Source organism: Lagopus muta, chromosome 1, assembly GCF_023343835.1.
Source record: "Lagopus muta isolate bLagMut1 chromosome 1, bLagMut1 primary, whole genome shotgun sequence".
In the NCBI taxonomy this organism is placed as follows: Eukaryota; Metazoa; Chordata; class Aves; order Galliformes; family Phasianidae; genus Lagopus; species Lagopus muta.
The window spans coordinates 156,807,010-156,827,945 of NC_064433.1; positions in this window are offsets into that span (position 1 = coordinate 156,807,010).

The following is a 20,936-nucleotide window of genomic DNA, read 5'->3' on the forward strand; positions in this document are numbered from 1 at the left end:
TGTTGTAGAGAACTATTCTCTTAAGAATGTACTCCAATATTTGTGAAGAATAATAAAGAAAATATTTAACAATGCAACTTGGGAATTCTGAGGCATATTTGTAAGCTAGAAATTTTCTCTACATTCTCATAGCAGCAGCCATCACTGAAATATATGTGTGAAGTGAAAGACATAATAACTAATTACCAAAGTTGCACTGAAAGTAATGTGTTCAGTTATCATTTTTTTATTATTATTATTTTTTATTTATTTTTAAAGCCTTATTGCTATAAATACTATAAGAAGAAATGAGGAATATAGACTAGGGGCTGTAAGAGATTGTTCTCTTACATCATTGTCTCAAAGCTTGCTGGAGACACAGATGAACAAGTGCAAGCAAGTCCTGGGCAAGGGCTGAGAAATCCAAGGATTGTGAAATCCTTTTCTGAAGGACACAGATGGACAAGGCCAGGGGCAACAAGAGAGAGATAAACTGCATCTTAATGGCTGTGAAGTGGTCTTTTGTGTGGGTCTATCTCAAGGAAAATGGCCATCTCAGGAAGTGCTGCACATGACTCTTACCCAAGTGCCCAGGAATGCCACACTGGCAGAAGAAGAAGGACCTATAATCATGAGGTTTAGGTTTTCTGGCAACAGATTCCTCATGAAGAAAAGGTTTCTGCCATGAGAAGCCTCACAACCCGTTTCTCTTCCTCCTGGACTTGCTCTGCGCTCTACCACAATGCTGAAGAAGAACAAAGGTGTCTGCCATCAGATTCATCATTATGGAATTCCTGCATGCTGATGGACTCTCCTGGGCCTGCTGCCTGAGTCCTGTTGTTTCCTTCCAGATTGGCTATGCAACTTCTTCCTGCTACCTGCTTGCTGCCCAAGGCCGGTCACATTGCTGCTGCTCTCCCCCCCTGCTGCTTTTGCCTTGGACCTTTTAAACAGCATGCAACGGGACCCATGCTGGATCCTGGTGGTGACTATGCCTGCTTTACGCAATTCTTGCTTCTTTCCTACCTTTTCTATCTCCCTCCTTCCCTTTCCCTTTTCCCCGACTAGGATTTATAATTTATAATAAACTGGTTGGATTGACATTTGAACCATTGTTTTTTAACCTCATGCCAGGTATACAGATATTAAAAGAACATCCTCTCCCTTCTATAAATTGGAGCGAGACAAAGGCCTGGGCAATCAAAGTCTAAACTCCACTGAATTTAGGAAACAAGTATACGTTCTCTGGAGCATAGGAGGCCTAGGGCAGCAGCAATGAGGCAGTTTAATTCAAATTTTCTGTAATGCTAGTGAGGGGCAAAATCAGGATGAACTTAGTTGCATTCTCTTCTGTGGTGAACTGCAAACATTTGTGATAAGTGGTACAAATAAATCTCTGTCCAAACTTAGATTCTGATACCATTGTTTAAATAAGAAATGCCTTCTCATCTGCCAGTTGCTTTGGATCAACAAACACTAACACTGGTATTTTAGACAGTTTTTGTATGTGTTTGCAATAAAGAAATAATCAACTTCTGCCACCCTTTGATTCTCTGACTATTCTGTGCAGTCTATGAGAACAATAAAAACTTGCAGTTCATGAAATACTGGAGTCTTCCCTTGTGCCCTACCCCCCACAGCCCAAATAAAATAAAACTCAGAGTTTTATATCTTGGAATGTAAGAAAAGTCTTTACTAATAGCCAGAATCTTTTGAAAATGCAGGTCTCTTAGGTGAATTGGCGTTTCATAGAAGATAAATTATAGTAAGAAGCCAGCAATCCATTCTAGCCTTGAACTTCACAAAATTTCACAGATTAGTCTCAGTATAAATTTAAACAAGAAAAATTACACAAGAATACTTGAGCAGTAGTGAAGTTGGAAACAGCAGAAAGTTACTAAATGAAATATAGATGAAAATGTATTCAAAGATAAATGATGTAAACTGACAAACCTTTAACTGTAATTAAAAATATAGAGGCTTCTTATATTTGTAGACCTTTTTCTGCATCTGTCCAAACCTTCATTTTGCTACATACTCCCAGCTTTCCTCTTTCTTTTTCTCAGTCCCTTTCTTCCAGTTTTCATTCATCTGCAAAGCTCTTCTTCTGTCAGAATAACTACATATGTTGCTAGACAGAAGGGATGGAATGGGATTCTCCCAGGGAAGCTAGGGAGAAATACATAGAAATGTAACAATTCATATGAGGACAAGAACCTTGTTGACCTGCTTGCACAAGATAAAAATTAGGATGGGGAGGGGTATGTTTATAGAAATAGGAATAATCCAGTAAATCAACTTATTTAATACCATTTTCCCTTCAACTGCTTGACAGCTCAATTTTCTTTGATTTTTGGAATACTTTATCCTATTATTTCATATAAATTTTAGATTTTTTTCTACATCAGTTGAAGAGAAAGAGAAGCTGAGGCTGCATCTTTGTTGCTGGTAAACAGCTTGAACAGCTTGAACTATTGAGAAATAACTGTACGCTGATTATGCAAATCAGATAAATTCAACCAATCAGTGTGCAGAGAAATGCATAGCTAAGGAAAAATCTATACAGGTACACATCAATGGCTGTTCAGTTACTTGTGCTCTTATTGGCTAGAGCAAGTCTATTTCTATGTGTTATTCTTGAATTGGTGAAAAGCTAAGAGACATACAGGACTGATTCTCAAAATGTTTGGACAATTATCTTGATTGCCTAAAGTATTTGTCTGTATAAATGCACAAGAGACAAATTTAGCCACCAATTTATTCTTTTTCATGAACTAGATTAGTGCCTTTTTATATATTAACTGCTTACAGCTGCAATTCAGTTGAGAAGGTGCACAATTAATAGCTTAAATTTTATTTGGAAAAATTACCTCAATTCAATGGGACAACATTGTCCACCATTGCATTATAAGCTTTCCAAATTTGTTATTTAAATTATCTGAATATTTTGTAAGATAAAATTTCCATCTATAGACTTCTTGTTGGACATGAGTTGTACCTCATTTTAATATCTTACATTCTTCAGTTAACTTTCAAACTTATTTGGAGCAAGATCGAGGTTAACCAAAAACTCAAACACCAAAGAAACCCTGTGTTATCAAATAAACCATCAAAGAAACAAAAAGCTTTTGCAATAATTCTCAAATACATTAAGTTCCTAAATCCTACAGCAACACAGTGAAACTAATTTTTTTGTTAGAAGCAGCAACAAACTGGTTGTAAAGCAGTACTCCTTTGCTGTTTTCCCACAGAATCATGTATTTGCATTCCCAGGACTTCAATATTTTATCTTTATATCTTCAGTTAATATGTGTAATGAATTTTCTAGCCATGAACTTTGTGCTAATTTTATAAAACACAAACAACTTTGAATTTGCAATCATACAAATACATACCTTGATTGGCTGATTGGCTGCTCTGGGGCAAGAAGAGATTTCCCCTACTGATACCAATGGCCTTCAGAATAACTTTTACATCTAGTTATTTTTCCACTACTACCCTCATTATTTTTCATACTATTAACTATTTAAGGTGAGAATAATGCTCCTTTTTGTGTGGCTATCTGTAGGCAGGCTTTATACACAATGGGAGAATGAAACAGTGGAGGAGCAGAAAAAAATCATTGTATGGTACTCTAAATACTGTGATTTATTTCGGAAACAGGCAGCATGATTTCTTTATTAATATGTTACAATATCAAAACAATTGATGATTAGAGACTAAGGCTGGAATATGGTTCTATTTTAAATAAAAAATTTTTAGATTTCAAAGCCTGAATCACAGCACAGTTAAATGTCTTCTGTTAGAAAGACATCAGAAAACTTTATTTTGAAAATATACACACACTCTGTCATTACATATATACTAAAATATTAGTAAAAATGACATAGTCAATATACAGTTGTCACTCTGAATTTTGTGAGAATTCTTGTAGTATTTTAACCCTTGACATGAATTCAATAAAAAATAATTTCTAAAAAGTGGGTCAGTTCTGGCTGTCACTGATCAGTGAGACTATGTCATACCTCCTTTTATATTTTTTGGCTTACTCTAAGCTGAAGATGTGATTTCTCTCATACTGCAGAGAAACTGTATTTGACCAGTGAGTTCAGGGGAAGCAGAAGTGAGTCCTCACAGTACTAGAAGCGTGATACTGTCATCTGTATTGTTGTGTGTCCATAAGAACTTAACTAATAAATAATTGACTCGTGGAATCAGACTCCACAACCCCAAGTTAGATTATGAAGCAGATACGTTTTAATCAGTGCTGCGCAGACACCGCATACAAGGGTGATATTTCCGCCTATCTTGCCCAACATAGGGCAAAAGCTTGGTACAGATACAGGCTGAACTAATACAAAAATCAATGATTTTCCCAGAATTTTTGTACATATTCATTACATTTCCAAGAACCCATCAGCATATGGTCCCTCCCTCTTGCACGTGCACCATGGGCAGTGGGAGTCTCCTTCTGGTGATCATGGGATGAAGGCTCATTGTCTTCAACAGAAGTAATCCGATCCTGACCCGTTCCTTGTGTAATGTTTGTTCAAGTTTACAGTAGAGTTTCAAGATGTTCTTTTCTTATCTGGCCTCACATCCTGCTTACCTGCAAACCTATACAATAGTTAACCCTTATCTTGTCCACTCCTTACTCACTTACATACAAAGTGCACAATAACACTATTTGATTAAGCAGAATCTCAGCTACAAAACACTATTTTTTAACACATTGTTGACTGTCCATTAGCTATGCATTTTTGCCAGTGATGAACATGAGCCTGCTATGCTTGTAAAAACCTGTACCAGTGGTGGTGACTCACTGTCACTGTTGCCACTGTTGAAATGCACTAACCACCACCTCACTGTACTCATAACCACTGTTTGATCTCCATCAACATTCAACAAGCACCAACGAATGTCAGTAGATGTAATGTTTCCTCATGGAGGAGCTTAATTACACAACTTCGCTTCATATGCATTTCTATATCAGACACCATTTGATCATACTGCCCCTCTGCTGCAGTCTGTCACAAGGCAATAAAATGTAATGGAAGATCGGTGGTAAGTTTCAGTCTCTACTGTCATGTCATCAACATCTGTCTCTGATATTGCCAACAAAATAAGAGGCATTACTTTTGGAGCAGCCCTCATTAAAATGAACAAAAGCCCATTCTCTGAAGTTGAGGAAAAATGTTTGCATACAAACAAAAGCGTTGCCTTTTCCCCACAAAATCAGCCTACTGTCAACAGATTTTGAATATTTCTTTCTCTTAAATTGGAGAGAATTGTTTAGGATGGCATAAACTGCTGTAGTAAATAAATAAATTTAAAAAGTAACGAAACATGATAACAGTTAAAAATTGAATACATTAATATCCAAACTTATACTGTGATTTCCCTTGGTTTGCTACCCAAACCACGTCAAAAGCAATGTGTCATCTGATATTACTAGAACAAAAATGTACGTGTAAACGTGTAGGAAGAAAAAATGTGTTTTCATTACCATCTCCAACAAAATGTAGTAATTCAGTTTAAACTTTATGGTTCAAATAAATTGATCTACAATTTTTTTTATTGCATATCTAAGAGAGATCACGATTTGGTACTACTTCAGCAAAAATATAAATGTATATTAATAATAGTAATAATGAACAATTGAGATATGAATACAAGGTCTAATTCAAACTATAATGTTGTCGGCACTTCGAGTTAGAGAGCTCTCACAGTCACAGTAGCATCAGAATAGTTCTCCTTTATTGTGTTCAACGTACATCTTACATACCATTCACTTAAAACAAGAAATTCCTGTTCCTCTAACAGATCCTCTAATCAGTTAATTGGCCCTAGCTTCTCCCAGACAACAATGATAAAGGATGAAAGGTATCTTAAGTGTAACAAGATTAACAATGCATACAAAAAGAACCTCCTCTTCACCCTGAGAAGCAAACAAACACCGTTTACTCTCTGTCTTACACTCCAGTCTCCCAGGGTTTCACAGTGATAGGGTCTATCAAAGAGTCTGATAAGCTCTTTGGTGATTCACTCACAGTTACATCTCCCCCCACATAATGTATTATTTAAAATTCCACTAAAAAGGGTATTTTGTCACCTCCAAGTAGCCCATATGGAGTCAGTATTGTCAATAACAGTCTAGATGTTAAACTGTTATGTTTACAATGAATTTCAAGACAGCACCTGGGAAACTACAGTCCTGTCAACCTCACTTTTGTCTCTGTGAAGGTGATAAAGAAATATATTCTGGACATCATCTCCAAGCAGGTGGAAAAAATTAGGGTTATCAGAAGTAGTCAACATAGAATCATAGAATCACTAAGATTGGAAAAGACCTAAAAGATCACCCAGTCCAACCGTTCACCTATTCATGTTTACCAAGAGGAAGTTATGCTTGACCAACCTGGTAGCCTTCTATAATATAATGACTGTCTGGCTAGATGAGGGGAGAGCAGTGGATATAATGTACCTTGACTTCAGCTGGGCTTTAAACAGTTTCCTATACCATCCTTCAGAAGTCCCTTCCAACAGCTATTCTATCATCCTGCAGTAGCTTACTGAATAGGTGATGACTGACACGACAACAGTTTTGGTATAGCATATACTGATTATTCAGACATTTAAGACAGTTTGTGTACTGTTAATAATTGTATACAACTATTTTATACATACAGTATTAATAACTGTCAGTATTATAAAATAATATGCTTTAAGAATTTTCTAAGTGTTGAAGGTGGATGACGCAAGAGAATGATGAAGCCCATGAAAATCTCCTTTCTCGCACAATAAAGCAGAGTCTGATGTATTCTCAGCATCCTCTCCAGCAAGGAAGAAGACAAGATGCTGTGATTCCCAGACCCAGCTCTAGATAATAACCATATTGAACAAGTTTTCTTCAACAGTATGCACATGCTACATATAAGTAAGGTCAGATACACACAGCAAAACAAAAGGTAGCACCTACCCTCATTCACGAAGAATTGTATGGGAACTTGCTGCAGACACGCCACCATTACAGTGTCCCTCATCGTAGGGGCTAGTGATCTCTCCTTGCTCTACCTGCAATCACTCCTCGCTAGGACCACTGCAACACAGACACCAATATGGAGGATACTACAAAATGGCATTTATTGAAATTCAACAGTATCTTATAGACCCTCCAGAGTCCACTTGTCAGAACCTTATTGGTGGGTATCAGTCCTGGCTGCCCAACACCAGTCCTACCATTAGCCCTTCATTGCTATATTGTTCCATGGTGGCCATCTCCAGGTGGTGTCCATCTTCTTGTTCTTTCAGCTCCTTCTTCCTTGCTTAATTTCTTCCTCAAGGCCAACAGATGCACTGTTCCAAGCACCTAAATAACTCCCATATGTGCTTATCGTGAAACAATCCAACTGCCTGCACCGTGACAGCCCAAATTCCCAGTTAGTTGCCTAATAACAAACCCAGCAGGAACTATTGAATCATGGCCTGAACCTCTGATCACCTGTGGCAAGTAATGAGTCAGCTGCAGGAGCACAGGTGAAGGCAATTCACCTGTGTGATCAGAAGGACTGCAGCCTGGCTCCATTTCTCCTAGACCCCATTTAAGGGCTGACTGCCACTGAGGAATGATCTCTTTCTGGAGATTGCTCCTCTTGGACTCTTTTTCTATGAGTCCAGGATATGGGTAAACTTTCCATTTATTTCCAATTATCCCTTTCTAATACAATAATCTTTCCAGCCTAACTTTTCTGTATGCTTATTGATTATTTATGTATATAGGTGTTGATTATATGAGAATGTAATCCAATCCTATATCATTTCACTGTTAGATAAGAACTGATGAATTATAGAATAAACATATCTTAGAAACAAAATAAGTATCTTCAATAGTTGATTTCAAACTCTCGGTTTACCTGTGTGTGGGCCACAAATCTCACTCTCCTTCAGCTGATGGTACTTAAACCTGCATGTTCCTCTGACTCATGATCTCTCACTGTAGCAGCTGGCATTTAGTTCTCTTACTGGGTTTGCCAGCTAGTCTGACATAGGGTTAACTAGTCCTCATGTGCATAGACTCATTATCAAGAGTTTACTCACACAGAACGTAGGAATTAATGAGAAAACAGAATAAACTGCGAAGATCAAGCGTAGATCTCAGATGAGCTTAAAGAGAGCTCCCTTTCCCACATTTCAATCGTTTCCTTAAATGGCCTATGAAAAAAATGGTGTAATCCCAGAATGTTCTCTAATCTGCTCCCACATTCCCTTTCTCCTTGTACTTAGTTGTGTACCCCTTTTGTTTGCATGGCATTATGAGGGGAATTTATTTCATCAGATCTTCTTGGTAGGTTTTCTTGTGGCAATCTGAGGAGCAGCCAATTCAGTGTACTCTGTTTTCACAGACCAGGTTACTAGGATTCCTCCACCTGGTTGTTTTTATTTGTTTGTTTTGTGCGTGTACATATATGTGGGCTTACTATGCTTAGCCTTTACTCAGATATTCCAAGAGTAAACAGCAAATAAAAAGAAATCTTGTCAAAACACAAGGAATGGGCTAATGAAGAAATGATTCTGTATTTGCCTTTGAGTCTGCTATTGTGATTCTTCTAAAATGTCTATCTGCAATGTCATTTAATATATCCACTTTGTCCACTTCCGCTGACCCGTAAAAAATGTCCATGTTTTTCTAGTCAACCTTAAAAAAAAAAAAAAAAAAAAAGTATTAGTTCTTCATGCTAAAGTAGTTTTTCATAGGCTTATGCTATAATTTATCTTTACTTGCTCTGTTATGTTAAAAATTGGGAAAGAAAAAAAGCATCTATGGAAATTCTGAACTTCTAAATTTTAAGCTACACTAAGCTAATATTTCTCATGAAATTCTCATTCTCATCACTTTTAATATTAGAAATAATTTGATGTAAATTATTACATGCAAACAAGTTTTATTGCTTAGTTATCTATTACGTATTTTACTAAGTTCCACCCTTATTTGAATTCTAATTATCATTTTATGACTAGCTTCTCTCAAGATGATCTGGAGAACCTGAATGAGAAAACCACCTAAATCTTGTGAATCTGTCTGGTTTATAGTACAAATGGTCAGAATAGATTTTTCCTAATAGTAACTGTAGTGGAAACAAGAAATGAAAGTCCAGATGGCAGCTATCTCTCTTCTGTGGAAACAAAACTGAAGATTGGAAGATAACGCATATTCATTGACCATAAATCAGATTTGGAAATGTCTGGGAGAAACATAGGAAGCACTAAAATTACTTCTAGTTTTACAGGATGATTATTATCATGTCTTCAATTATACAATCTCATTCTTTAGTGCATGGAGAAGGCTAATCAACTAAGAAGATAATCCATGGAAATGAGTAAATTGATGAAGAGAACTGATTCTAGAATTTAATTATTCTAATGGTGATTATGATAGTAGATACAAAGGTAGCTCTGAAAGCAATGCCTCCTATTTATCCTGGACATTACTACAGATATGTACAACACAATGTCACTATTTGAAAGAGCAAAATCTCAGCTACAAAACACTATTTTCAAGCATAGTCACCATCAACAGCTATGCATTTTTTTCAGTGATGAACAAGAGCTGACATTCTATGCTTGTAAAATACTGTACCAGTGGAGGTGACCGACTGTTTCATAGATGGCATGATGATGTTGTTGCTGAAGCACACTATCCACCTCTTCACTGTACTCACATTTATTGTTTGGTTTCCATAAACACTCAGCAGGCATCAGTGAATGCCAATTGGTGCATTTTTCTACATGAAGGAGTTCAGTTATACACCTTTGATTCATATGCACTTCCATGTCATATGCCATTTGTTACGACTACCCCTCTGTTGCCATCTGGCACATGGCAACAAAACTTAGTGGAATATTCAGCCTCTACTGTCATGCCACCAACATCTGCTTCTGATATTGTGGGCCAGTATAATAAAATAGGAGGCATTAATTTTGGAGCAAACCTCATACTTTGTATCTACTCAAAATTCTACTATTTATGAGTTAATTCCAGTGGACAGATCAGTCCCATACAGCTGCTTTCTAACTTGGATAAGGAAGAAAACTGAGAAGGTAAAACTGTCATATTTCCTGAGGAAGAGTTAGTCTCATCTAGCCCATATTTCAGTGAGGAATTAAGTTTATTTTATTAGACATGACTTATACAAAATGGAATATAGCATATTCAACATCTATTCATTTTTTTTGCCTAATTTTTATTTGCCTACTTTTAAAAAATTTATTCACTTCTATACTTTTTCCAGGGAAACAAATAAATCAGTAATTTTATAATAGATGGGGCTTTGAATGTTTGAACTTCATAAAAAACAAGCAAACAAACAACAAAACAGTGCAAAACTTCTAAGGGAAAGAAGCTTCCTCAGGAAAGAGCTTGCTTTTAAATTTTGCACAAAGAAAGTGTAAAGCATAAGTGATGTATAGCTTGAGCAAATTCAGGAAGCTCTTCATCCAAATGTCATAGACCATCAGGCTTCTCAAAGAGACAGGAAGAATCAGTGTGACAGTGGTGGATTTGAGAGGAGTGTGAGTTCCTTGTAGAGCAGCCTGGGAGCCCAGAAGCCAGACACTGTTGCCTCACATGCTGAGTGCTGCAGCTAAAACAAGGTCTAACCGCATGTTTGCTGGAGATTAGCAGTGCTAGTGCTCTGCTTGTTGGTCAAGACTCCTCACTGAATTTTCAGCTCAAGTGCAATGTGTGACCAGCTTGTACCTTGAAGCTGTGTATTATTAAGCCTGTCCTTATACAAACATCCTACTGCATTTTTTATCACAGTAACATCAGTATTCACACAGGAGTAGTTTTGACTGCTTATAGTAAAAAAATAGCTGCTGGCTTTCTTTATAACACCTTTGTCTATGCAGTTATTGAACACTTGACTGTTTCATTAAATGACAAGGAAGAACAAACCACTGATGTAAATATGTAAAGGTCAGTAACATGAAGTTATTGGTCTGAGAACGTGGCAGACTCTCTTTCTTGTGAAGTCTCCTGCTGAAAATCATTAGATAAGAAAATCATTGGCTTGAAAAGGAAAGAAAAGGACATGACAGAGTGCATCAAAGCTGGCATTTTGCAGAGGGGAGGTAGGACATATGTCACTACTAAAGAATTAACAGAAACACATTTTTCTTCATGAACAGAATTAGTTAGAAATTTGTGCTGATAGAACTGAGAGCCAAACTGGCTGATAGTTTGCTTTTCATTCATCACAACTAGTCCTCAGGAGCTAGTAGAATCTTTCTAAGAGGTAGAATTTTTAGAAGGTTCTCTTCTGCTTTATGCATATGTTGCATTATGCTTGATGATAATTTTGAGTGTTTTATCACCTGTTTACAACAGGTGTTTACAACCTGTTTACAACAATTTTTTCTTGTTTATATAACATTGGACGTTGATCTCATGGCATGGACTCCCACAGTGAATTAAATACATAGTGATTATGCAAATGATTCCCCATCAACTAACTGAAGTTTGGTAAATTGCACTGATTATAAACTGCGCAGACATGGGTCATTAGCAAAATTTTTACCCTCAAGAAGGCTGAAATAATAGTATTTCTAGGTGCATTTAACTATACTCCTAATATTTCTACCAACAGTATTTATTATTATGTTCTGTGATAGAAAAATATCCAAACTTGTTCAAAATCTTATTTTTTCAAAATTTTAACGACTTTGGAAATAAACAGATGGAAAATATGTAGTTAATATTATCATAAGATCAAACAGACCTCAAGAAAATAATTTACAGGGCAAAATCTGTATTAATGTATAAAATGTGCATTTGAAAGTGTTCATATTAGAAAATCTTGAACAACTTTTTCATAATTATAATAGGTGTTCATTATAAACAACTAGTATTTTAGAAACTCACAAATATATATGTTTTTATATATGTACGTATATAATTATTATAAGAAAAAATGTCAACAATAATTATATATACTCCTATTGGTATACCAATAAATGCACATAATTTACATTGTCCTGCATTGTTGCTACAACATTCTTCTGCGGCATCAACAACAACTCATGCAACATACCCTAGAATTATAATTCCAATTGTCTGACAGTTCTTATCTTAACTTCCTAGCTTTTATCATTATTTTAATTGCAAATGGGCCAATTAGGGGAAACCAAGGTCTAAGAAGATAGTTGTCAGAAATAGGCTTACAAGCATAATGCGATTGAGAGTTAGCTAAAAAGCTTTTGCAACTTGGTACAATATAAAATATTCCCACATTTAAACTGCCAAAAGAAATCAAATTTTGAGAATATCTTATATTTTACTCTTTACTGTTTATATTGTAGAAATATCAAATGCATGAAAACTGATAAAAAAAGTTATGCCATAACCTGTAATTGAAATAGATAGTAAAACAGAATAGACATAGATGCTTCAGGTCATACATGAACTTTCCAATTAACTTTCTAAACAACCTGGAACAATTGATTCTGCTGAATAAAAAACAGTAAGAGTAATTAGATTAAAAGTAACAGAAAAATATTAACAAGTACTGTTAATATTAACAAATTGATGTTTGATTTGTAAGTACTTTCTGTCTTTTCTTTTGATTTCCCAGCATTATTCTCACTGAGAGTGTGATTCAATATCAAAAAAAGAACAATGAATTTATGTGGATAAATAGCATGTTTTAGACTAAACTGTAGTAATCATGCACACTTGGAGGACTTCAAGGAAGAAAAACAAAAGGACAAAGAAAAAGAAACTATAATCGTTATTTAAAAAGATGAAAGTTCAAATCTAGTTAAATAATTACATACTGCAGTATATTCTAAAGACCTCATAATAGATTTCTAACAGAGGAGAAGATGCCAGCTTCTATTCTTATTCATTAAAAACTCAAAGGAGGACTGAGGATGTGTCAAATGCATAATGGTTAGGTTTTTGTGTATGCCGTATAATGGATGCAAAAGCGGAGTTGATTTGTCACTTGAAAAACACCTAGTCAAAGCTGGTTTTCTCTGGTGGACCTAGTCACAAGTGTATGTAGTATGTCTTTTCAACCCTATTTTCTCCTTGTATAGTTGCTCAGTGCTTCTCAGTACTGATTGAACGTTACAGATGAGACAGATAATTGTAAATATTCATGACACTGGAATAGAAAGAATCAGGCTTTGAGCAAACAGAAGTTATTTAAAAGCTTAATAGGACGTTCAGACTATTCTGATATGAGAAGAATCTAAGACATTATTTTGATTGGATTTGCATACAGAGGAATAAGGAATGTTGGTGACCCTTTCTGTTCCATACATTCTTGCTATCACTTCTTCAGAGATTATTTTTTCGCTTCAGCCTACTCGCTACTCTCCATAAAGAAGGTTTTTTCCATGCTAGAAATAGCCCATGAACAATTTTGTGAGTTCCAAGGAAGACAGATTAGAGCTGTTTCTAGTATAACAGTAGCACAAAAAGGATTGAGTACTGGAAGAGAAAGGTAGAGTTTTTTTGCTTTGATTTGTACAGTGACGAGGATGAAGTGAGGAAGGAGAAACATGCACAAGCACAAGGTCCTTTCCTTCCATCTCGGTAGAAAGAGGAATAGAGCACATTAATAGAAGGTAGAGAAGGAAGAATTCAGTCTAATGGATCCCAAACTTCTTGACCAAAGGTAAAAAATAACTGGTTGTGTAAACATAAGGCAACTTTTCTCATGGCATGGGGGTTAGACATACTTATTTCTTCATAAGAAAATATCCCTCCTCCCTCCTTCGTATTTTCATTTTTCTCCAAATCAAGAAAGTCGGTGTTATTCTTTTCTTCCTAAAAGCTGCACCCACCCAAAAAATAACTGCTATACAAGCCCCAGAAAGGACAACTTTCCTTTGGTGACAAATGCGCTGAACAATTTATTTTTGCAATTTAGAATAACATCATTGTGCTTTCAGCCAAAGTTTAAATTAGTAATATGTGTATAGAAAGAGGGTTTTTTTTGTTGATGTTGTTTGTTTGTTTTTGTTATTTTTTTGTTTTGTTTGTTTGCGTTGTTTTCTCTTGTATATAAAGAAATAACATATTCTAGGACTTCTTGTTCTGGGAAGCCTGGAAAAAATGGAAGAAACATGAGTATGAGGGAATTGAGATTTTAATCCATGCACAAAGAAACCAAGAGTAAAGTTTTAGAGAGAAAAAAAAGAAAAAACCCTATGCAGAGCAGACATATAATTAAGTTGGCTGAAGGGAGGAGAAACATTGGAAAAATCTGCATAGAAGGTTAAGATACACGTGTGGTGTTAGCCTGGTAGTCAGAGCTATACGAAAACCTTTTCAGTAGTCCTGCTCTTGGGGTAATGCTGAGTGTTCTGCCATTAATGAGGCAAATGTTGTGTGTAGTGTTAGCATATGATAAAATCTTGCAATCTATCACTCTCCCAGAGGTGAATACAAAGCACACACCCACCTTGTGATTTAACTAGAAAGATATATGTAATTACAATGAGAAATATATGGATTAAATTTGTGAAGTTTATTTAAGTAGGACCTTTAGTCATTTTTTTTTTTTTATATCTGTTTTGGTAATAAAGTATGTACTCATGGATTAAATTAGTTTGAGTGAGAAGATATTTTCCATTGTTAAAATAATACTGCATTAGGAAAGATTTGGCTCATCTAAAACAACTGAACATTTGTATCCTGCCACTTCTTCCTCTTGGAAATACTTACCTAATTTTTTTTTTGTGCATGCTCACAATTGAAATGTGAAACAGCACAATTTGTATCAGTGCTAATAGTTGTTTCTGCACATTTCTAACTAGACAGTCTGTCCCAGATTCCTCCATGCATAGCTTTTGCTTTCCCAGAGAGGATATTACATCCAGTTTTTTAACATATTGACCTCTAATGGATTTTTGTAACATCTTTCATAGTTTTTAAATCTTACTAGTGTCTTTGTTAATTTTTCCAGGGTCTCTTCTCATGCTTATTAATCTCATATATGAATGTCCGTAATGATTACTAAACATATCATGAATATTAAGGGTTGGATTCACAGCAGTTTTGCACTATATGTTTATCATTCATACCTATATAACATGAGAGTATAATTGACAAGAAATAATGCAAGGTAGTGAAAATTTAGATGATAGACGTGAAATTATATTTAAAAAGAAAATAAATGAAAAACTCTTCCAAATTACAGCAATACATATAATGTGAAATCAATAAACTGTACTTTTCTTTAAAGAATTAAGTGCAAAAAGAAGCTTATTGTCATGCCTTCAACGTCAGAAAACCTAAAGTATATTGTGGAAATAAGCAGTGATTTCCAGAACCAAGGGTAAAACACTGCAAATTCTTTTTAGCTCTGATAAAATTGAGGTTAGTCAGGTTGAAAGTCACGCTAGATTTCAGTCATTACTGTCTGTTACAGAGGATTTTCTGGTTGCCACGGGACTACTAGACTAAAAAAAATTAACACAAAATATTCACTTGTTTCCCGAAATTAAAAGTGTGACAGACAATTGGAGAAAAAAAAAAAAAAAAAATGCTATTCTTGTTTTTCCTTTTAATATGTTGCCTGATTAAATAAATGTTTTCAGTTAAAATATTACAGCCATGAAAACCTGAAAATATGAGAGGAAAGTAAAAAGAATTAATGCATAAGTAAATTAAATCATGATAAGCTGACTGTGCTGCAGATTCCTGTTGTTCATTCAGTAAGAAGCTCTGTTTTGAAATGTTTTAAAACTATCAAAGGATTCTCTGCATTCACATTGGAGCACTGCAGAATTTCAAGCACCTCACTCAGAATTTTACTCCAGTTTGCCACATAGTACACACACATAGAGACTGTAGAGAATATCAACAACATTTATGGACCGCAGTTTGCACAATGATTCTCTAATTTCCAGTGGTAAACAAGAGGTTGGAAGGAGGTGAGCTTTCAAATTAACAACATGGCTGGAAACCGATGGATTGGAAAAAAAAATAAAATCAAAATCAAAATACTGCTTTTTGAGATGGAGAATGTTCTGTTCAGGGAAATCTTTACATTTTGCAAATGTGATGTTTAACATTAATTAGGACAATATGTATGTCAACTACTGCAAGAAGTTAGAAATATAGTTACGGCAAGCAGCCAGCAAGCTGAAAAGACAGAGCAACACAGAGGCAACATCATGAATATATCAACTATGAAGAAAGCAAAAGAAGGAGTTTAAAAAATATTAAGGGAAGAACAAGAATGAATGGCAGATAAAAGTAGTCTGGCTTAACAATAAGATCAGCTGTGATCAGGCCCAGTCTTGCAATGCTTCTGAAGAAAGGCATTATAAGACATTGGTAATTATGATTGGGAATTCTGTGCTACTGAAGTTACTACCATGGGACTTCATGTATGAAATTAAAAAACATGGATACTGGGAAGAGAAATAGAATGAAAAACAACTACAGAACTAAGCAGAGGCAAGAAAAACCCAGGAAATTTTTAACTCTCTGGTACCATCTATGTCCTAATGTTTATTGACAAAATTAGCATTTTTTTTCCCTGGCAGTTAAATGAATCAATGCACAGAAGATGAAATTTCTGAGATGTGAATATATGAGATAGGCAAGAAAGCATAGACACTGTGAAGTAAACGAGAGAGCAAAACTGAATAGTTTCTTTCGCACAATAAAACATCTCAAGTTTTCTCCAAAAGTTATTGCCTATCAATGTTTAGTGTTTCACCTGTCTCTGATTCAGAATTCATGCTCCTTTTCTGTAAGCCAGTGATAGCAATTATCTTGCCTTCATGTTGCAAAAACAAACAAACAAAACACTTTAGTAGAGTTTTTGTTTCACTATGTGTCCAATTAGGAAATTTTTGAGTGAGTGTTCAAGGTGTATGCATTCAAGCAGAAGCAGGAGAGCAGGTGGGTGTTTACAACTTACCAAATGGGAAATTTGAATGATATGATCTGTGTATGCAAACAGTGACTTAGCAGAATAGGCTATTCAGAGAGCTGTGGATGAATGTGGAAGGATGAATAGAGAAGGTAAGAGGAAGAACAACTGAAAGCTAGAGCTGAGATGGAAAAAGAAATTTTTGGATACTAAGATGCTTATTGCAAAACAGATCTTGCTAAACAGAAATTGTGGAATAAAAAATTATGCTTACAAAAACCAGTTAAATGGAGAACAGAGAGAATGAATGGATTTAACAGAACACTTTTCTGTCAGAACAACAGAAAAAAAAAAAGAAAAACGAAAAAAGAAAAAAAAAGTAAAAAGTAAAACCCAAGAGTAATAACAACAAAACACCATCAAAATACAGATACTATGTATTATTGATTGAAAAAAAAAAAAATCAGAAATGAAGTTAAAATATAAAAAGAGACAGCTGAAAATGTTGGTTGCCGAAAATTACCTAAAGCACCAGAGTGTCCTCAGAGAGCTTAGACTACAATGTTCCAAAATAATTGTCATCTGATGTTTGCAAGTAATTTAAGTATAATTGCTTCACAGCACATATTACTTCAAATTGACATGGTATATGTCTTGCAAAAACACCCTAATTTTTGTTTGCTTATCAAGAACTTTTTTTTTCCACTACATTTATAACAAAGTACATTTTCAGGATCTCAGTTCTTCTGTGGACAGAATATTTGGCTACAATATAAATGCGTTTCCATTTTCTGTTTTCAGTAGTGATAGAATATTCCAGAGTACTTGCAACTGAAGATCTCTGTATTCCATTTACCTGAGTAACATGGGGTTTGTTCCTAAATGATCTGATTTCAGAAAGAAATAGGGACTTGAGTTACCCCTTTATTTTCAACAGAACAAGAAATAGGTGCCTAATAGAAAATGAATCTATATCTCCCTGAAAAAATGTACATCTCAAAGGTGATTTCTATTTGTCTAATAACAGACCTAAGCTGTAAAAGTCTGCATCTGAGTTAGTCTTCTCAGCTCAGTGGAGAGAAATAAGCTGTTCTAGGACACAATTCATCTCATCATAAAGCAGCTAGCTAAAACAGATCAGCTATATTATTTCTATTTCATATAATTCCTACTTTATTTTCAGAGGATTTGAAGGAAAGAATACAAATTTTCTTTAGAAGTAAATCCCACCCGGCCGTTCTGGCACAGAAAGTTCCTACAAGATTCCTGATAAAATAGTGGCCAAAAAGTCTAATGGCATCCTGGAGTTCATTAAAAAGAGTATGGCCAGCAGGATGAGGGAGGTGATCCTCCCCTCTACTCTGCCCTGGTAAGGCCTCATCTGGAGTACTGTGACCAGTACTGGGCTCCACAGTACAAAAAATACAGGGATCTCTTGGGAAGAGTCCAGCGGAGGGCCACAAAGATGACAAAGGCCCTGGAGCATCTCCTCTACGGAGAAAGGCTAAGTGAACTTGGTCTGTTTAACTGGGCCTTGAGAAAAGAAGGCTGAAAGGGAACCTGATCCAGATCTGTAAATATCTAAGGTGTGGGGGCAGAGTGGTGAGGCCAGACTCTTTTCAGCAGTGTGTGGAGACAGGACAAGGGGAAACAGCCAGAAACTGGAGTGTAGGATGTTCCGCACAAATGTGTGCAAGAACTTCTTTATGGAGAGGGTGATGGAGCAGTGGAACAGGCTGCCCAGGGAGGTTATGGAGTCTCCTTCTCTGGAGATACTCAAGACCCGCCTGGACACCTACTTGTGCAACCTGGTTGTCATGGTTTTGTGATTTTTGGTTTTTAGTATTCCACATCATAACATCATGTGGGGCACTGGGAATTTAACTTAATGCTCAAGTTCTGGGTACCTGTTCAGAACAGAAGAACTACATTCCCCAGGGGACCTTGTGGTCACAGAGAGGAGATATAACTCCTGGCAAGGTCACCTGATGCGCTTTTTTTTGTCGGGTCTTCTTTGTCGGCTCTCCTCCCATCTCCCTGCTGCTCAACTGGACTGCGCATCTCACCTCAGCTTTATGATGAGGCCTATCCACCTTTCGGACATTCTCTCTCTTTCATTATATTTGATTTGTTGGCTTCAATTCTAATTATATTGTATTATGGTGTGTTATCTTGCATTCCGATAATATACTTAGTAAATTAGTTTGTTTCTCCTCAGATCATTGCAACTGTTTTTAATTATTTTGGGTCCCCTGTTCCCTTTTTCCAGAGATGCGGATTTTGTGAAATCCCTCTGCCCTGCTAGTCATGGAACTGGGCCAGACCAGCCTGTAAACCGTTGACACTGGTATAGGGAACCTGCTTTGGCAGGGGGTTGGACTTGATGATCTCTGGAGGTCCCTTCCAATCCCTACGATTCTGTGATTCTGTGATTCTGTGATAGTGGGGAAGAACAAATGCCTCTTTATTTTTGAAATGAAGGACCAACAGTGGTAAGAAGAGCTTTTATATGCTGCCTCAATTCTTGACAGGACCATATCAAATGTTAATCTCATCAGGGAAAAAGATGACATGAGACCAAAAAGAAAATGGAAGCCATAATTGTCAGCTCTGTCCAGATTCTGCCTATCCACTTGAGGTCTATCACATCTATTTACTGAGTAGTTATTTTATTCAGTCCAAGGATAACATCATGTTTGATTCACGTGCTTACCATGTGCTTTGTGAAGGATTCTGTGTGAAGGATTGTGAAGGATTGCCTATTCCCATGCTAGATTAACTACTGGTCAGCATTTGCTTCAGTTCCTTTCTCAAACTTATTACTCAGTACTAATCAGTTAACAGTACATGCATCTTGGCTCCTTTACTAGTTAGCGTATTAGTTCATCCAGAGCTATTAGTTTGATTAACGTTAAAATACAACTGATATAGCTAAGCAGGTAGTTAATAGACCACTTTAAGAGTCACTCTTGCTTTCTATGGCTGTGCTTAATATTTCCTCTTGATGACAGCAGAGAAGCCTATCTTTGGCAAATGAAAATGTCTGAAAATTTGATGTACAATATAATCTTTTTCCTTCCTTCCTTCCTTCCTTCCTTCCTTCCTTCCTTCCTTCCTTCCTTCCTTCCTTCCTTCCTTCCTTCCTTCCTTCCTTCCTTCCTTCCTTCCTTCCTTCCTTCCTTCCTTCCTTCCTTCCTTCCTTCCTTCCTTCCTTCCTTCCTTCCTTCCTTCCTTCCTTCCTTCCTTCCTTCTCCCAACTCTGTAGAAAAGCTTAAAATTAAATAAATGCTAAAGAAGAATCAAGGCACTGTGAATTTTTTTTTCCCGACTTTCAGTAGGCATATGCTATCTTGCATTTTCACAAATGCATTTATGGGGGAAAAAAGGAATTAATGAAGGACTTGCATCTCCCTGGTTCCTTTTCAAGTGCAGATTATACTGAAGAGACCAATAAAACTACTATAGCATTTGTGGACAAAATACCACATATTTTCCACAGACTGAATCCAGCAGAGCAATTTAGTTTGTTCTATTTTATTGCTTAATTTCCTTGTTTGTCTTGTTTTTCTGGGCTGCTAGAAAAAATATTCTTCTAATGTAAAATGTTTGCTTTTTTTTTTTTTTTTTTTCTTTTTCTACAACAAAGATTTCATTATTAGTTGACAGATACGCTTCCTGAAATGTACCATGAACGAGAACCCACATACACATACAATATATGCTTACAATTACTTGTCATTGATTCAGGATGCTCGTAGCACAGGTCCTTTGGGAGTCATTTCTTAAGGGTGAAGGGGTCCAGGGAGCCTGGACACTCCTCAAGATGGAAAACTTAAAGGCACAAGAACAGGCTGTCTCTGAGTGCCATAAGGAGAGCAGTGGGAGAAGACGACCGGTGTGGACGAGCCGGGAATTACTGTTCAGACTCAAGGAGAAAAAGAGAGTCTACATCCTCTTGAAGAAGGGACAGGCTACTTGGGGAGATTACAAGGAAGTAGGTAAGGTATGCAGGGAGGAAGTTAGGAAGGCAAAAGCCCAACTTGAACTCAGAATGGCCAACTGCAG